Source organism: Toxorhynchites rutilus, chromosome 3, assembly GCF_029784135.1.
Source record: "Toxorhynchites rutilus septentrionalis strain SRP chromosome 3, ASM2978413v1, whole genome shotgun sequence".
Classification (NCBI taxonomy): Eukaryota; Metazoa; Arthropoda; class Insecta; order Diptera; family Culicidae; genus Toxorhynchites; species Toxorhynchites rutilus.
Genome location: NC_073746.1, coordinates 227,105,040 through 227,109,224, shown reverse-complemented (window position 1 = coordinate 227,109,224; position 4,185 = coordinate 227,105,040). Strand labels below are relative to the sequence as shown.

The 4,185-nt window shown below is 40.8% G+C and overlaps 1 long non-coding RNA gene across 1 annotated transcript; it reads right to left on the bottom strand.

Annotated features, from left to right (window-relative positions):
• Positions 1 to 666: 666 nt before the first annotated feature.
• LOC129779858 (uncharacterized) lies at positions 667 to 1,927 on the bottom strand. The gene is made up of 4 exons (XR_008743789.1): positions 1,729 to 1,927; positions 1,566 to 1,661; positions 1,169 to 1,498; positions 667 to 1,100 (listed from the first exon to the last, which is right to left on the bottom strand). It is a non-coding gene; the product is annotated as an uncharacterized LOC129779858 (long non-coding RNA).
• Between the last annotated feature and the right edge of the window lie 2,258 nt (positions 1,928 to 4,185).

Genomic DNA, 4,185 nt, shown 5'->3' with positions numbered 1-4,185 from the left:
AACGAGAGCGTTAGGGCGATTACACATTATCCAGTTTCAGCCGGACCGGTTTCAAAAAGCGCCGCTGGGTTTGGACGGATAACCGGATAACAATGTGAAAGAGACCTCGCGCTACACAAAACCGTACATCTTTCACATACACATACATGCATTCATTTATATAGCGGAATGACAGATAAACATTGCTGCAAATATCCGCGATGACGGCGGAATGGTGAATGGTCTGGATACGACATTAGTTTGTATCTAAGACGTTTGTATGAGGCAAACTATCATCCGCTCGTGGATAATCGGGGTTCCACTGTATACGAAAAATATTGGAACCACAGCTGCTGCGGCAACTACGAGCCTTCTCGTATTTGCGTCCCTTGGAGAAGACGGCCGAATGTTTGAGTGTGGCACACCAGGACATTACGCGCACCCTGCATCAGGACGGTGTTCTTACGCCCACTTCAGAATACGTTTACGAGCATTTTCCGTAATTCGCACAGCACACACACACGTTATACATATGATTCATATACATATACATATGGTTCTACAACAGTTCCCACAACAGCGGCAATGTAAATTTGTAATGATAAAAATAAAAAACTTACTGGACAAAACACATAGGTGTCATCAACGGTATTACAAAAACTAACTTTGGTCCAGTTGCGGTGTACTTATTCGTACGCTAAATTATTTTATTTTCAAACATACACAAATAGCATAGTTTATTTCACACGCGATTGAGCCTTACAAATAAATTAATTGAAAAAACATAATTTCCCTTCAAACACTAGCTCATTGTTGCTTCCGCAGACCTTTGTCCAGAAACACGCTGAGCATGTGTCGCAATTCCTGGAACACGTTCCCCTGAGGCAGGGACAGCTTCTGGAACACATTTCGCATCAACGCACATCGGATCGTGGGCAAAGAATGGCCAAATCATATATGCCAACAGCTGGGTGATTTCGTTCTAACAGAACCGATACTTCAGCGCCGGGCAGGGGAACATCTTGATCACCGAGCACAGATCGGACAGTTTGGGTTGGAGTTCTTCGAGCCGAGTTGCGACCACCTCATCGTCGATCGTGTTCCGGGTCAGGTCGAACTGTCTGGAATACCGAATAAGAATATTAGAAGAGGGAACTATTTTGGTGTGTTCAAATCAACAAAAACTCACCTTCACAATCAGCTCGATGAAGTTATTTATATGTATTGTGTGCCCATATTTTTGTGTTTTTTCTTTATTTCACCATTGCACTGACAGTCTTTATGATAAAAATAACGTCATAATTTTCCTTCGAACTCTATCTCATATACGCGGATCTTGGGCAAAGAATGTCCGACTCAGATATATTGGGTGATTTCGCTCTGACAGAACCGATGCTTCGGCGTCGGACAGGGAAACATCTCGATCACCGATCACAGATCGGACATTTAGGGCTTGAGATCCTCGAGCCGAGCCTCGTCCACCTCGTAGTCGATCGCGTCTCGAGTCAGGTCAAATTGTCTGAAAGAATATGAATATAATATTAGGAGAGAGCTATTTTTGTGTGCTCAAATTTCCACAAACTAACCTCCTCATAAAGTCTCGATAAGCTAACTCAAAATATGTCCCTTGATGAACCAGTTGGAAATTTGTTTGACATCATCGAACTGGTTCAGTAGCGAATCTGTGAACAAAACAAAAACGGAAGTTAATTTAAGAACTCGTTCAATTTGTCGAAAGACACCACCCACCGTTGATAACACAGTCCACGGCAATATGCTCCATGATGATCTCGTGCGCCTGTGACCATTGCTTACCTTCGTGCAGCAACTTGTATCACCGAATTTGTTCCGCAGCACAGATCGTTGCCGAAGAAGCGAAATAAAAATTTCGACATCCATATCACTTGTAAATTCTGAATTGATTTCAAAATCAACAAACAAACGTCAAAAGCACACACACATCCTAATTCAAGGGGATAAAAATTGCCTGAATTGTACTAATACTAACAGACATAACAAACAACTATCAATTCGCGTTGATGGCATGGAGTTTCGTGTTCCGCTTTTGGGAAATGATAGTGACAATGAATTTTCAGGTGCAGTAAACACATATTTGAAAAATAAAAGTATGAATGAAAATTAACTTCTTCTTATGAAATATGTTCTTTATGTAATAGAGTAACACCTTCTTTTGCAAGTGGGGAAAACGCCCTGAAGAAGAATTGTGTTTGATACTGATTTCATATTACAATGATGAGTTTTAGTGAAAATGTGAAGAAAATTATACAAAAATGGTTAATTAAGAATCAGTACTACGGGTTTTAAGTAATCAAATAACATAAAGTAGAAATTTTCATTAAAAATTTAAACAACTTAAAATTGTCTTAAGATCTGCTAAGCTTATAAAGAATGATTTGCTTACCCAAACCGAAGTCTCCACCAGACGTCGACACAGTGCTACTGTCATCGCGTATCATTCTTGTCCGGTCGCCGGACATTGTAGTCGCAGTAGACGGCTGCATCACGGCGCCGTAAAGAGGTTGGTAGGGTCGAAATTTGCCATTTGGAAAATTTGACGGTCCGGCTGAAACCGGATAATATGTAATCGGCCTTATAGTTCTTACAAACGTAAAAAGGACGTTAAATTTACCTTTTTTAGTCGACCGGTTTCGGGCTCGATACTCCCCATCTACGGGACGATGTCCAACTGATTACACAAAACAAAAACAGGAAGTGGGTTATATCTATGGTATAACCGCAAGGGTGACGTAGGACTATCGTTGATTTAGGGATCATTTGTTTGAAGTTGAATCTAAATCCATCCTGAATGAATGAATAAATAAATATTTGGGTGGCTTCAAAAACGAGAGCATTACGTTGGAGGCTCAAGGTTATATGCATCCAATATTGGATACAAAAAACCTTGTTCTGAAGAATAATCTTCAGAAGCTTTCCTGTTAACTGCACTTGATTGACAAACCACAAAACCAAATGTATGTGGTCGCAGTATTATACGGATAGAAAAAATTAAAATAAACTCGCTTGAATGTAATTTTCAATTCCATGGGGAACTGGCAGATTATTTTTCAGCAACGATCATTTCTTTCCAGGTTTCTTCTCGATAACCAGCAAACGAAAAGAGTTGCGCGCGTGTATGTGTGTGTTTGTGTGGCGGCTGCTTCAATGTCTTCCCGAGGAACCGTATTCCAATGCTGATTTCGATGCTCTCTTGGTCACCTTCTCTTCTCCTTCTGATCGATCGGCTTTTCTGCGCTCCCTTACAGTTAAAACAAACTGATTGCATTTCAGGTCAGGTCAGGCCAGGTAATGAATCCCTCGATCCCTCGCCGTTCAGCTCGTTCAGTAACGATGTTGTCTTGTCGATGTCCTCAGGCGTCGTGCACAAATTACGTAACGCTAAAAATCCGGATCTTGAACCCCCTTTCCTCCCCCCTTACGTAACGGAATTTCCTATCTCTAATAAACAGAAAGTAACGCAACATCTACCCCCTCCCCCCTTATCGCGTTACGTAATTTATGCACGACGCCTCACGAAAAATGAATGGGTTTCACCACCAGAATATCATTTAAGTATGCTTTTCGTGCGTGAATGAATCGAGAGAAGGTGTGGTTTACGATGGCAATTTGGAAGGCAAACTAGAGGAGAATGAACTCTCTGAGTATGAAAATTTCGGCGACTGAGCAATAATCGATTGAAAATTATATAATTTTCGCGATACGAAACATTTTCCGTTGCGCGCGCATACAATATTGAATACGAAAATATCCTACTGATGGGAAAGAATAATCTTCCGAAGCTTTCCAGCTAATTACACTTGATTGAAAAATTACGAAATCAAATGTATTTGGTCGCTGTGTTATATGGTTAGAAAACATTAAAATAAACTCTTTCGCATGAATGTATTTTTCAATTCCTAGGGAACTGGCAGATTGTTTTTCAGCAACGATTAGATCTTTCCGGAATTTTCTCGATGCTGTATGGCATCCAAACGAAAATTTTCGTTTCAGTTTGGCCTGCAAAAAACTTTTCTGAACTCTAATCCATCAAATTTGGAGCCCTGAAAAGGGCCGTTGATTATATGCTAAGCTAATATAGCACCCTCTCCTTGGATTCGACGGGCCAGCTGAATGTCCTTGGGCATGATGTGACGCGTTTTGCGTGGATAGCACACAAATTTGTATCTT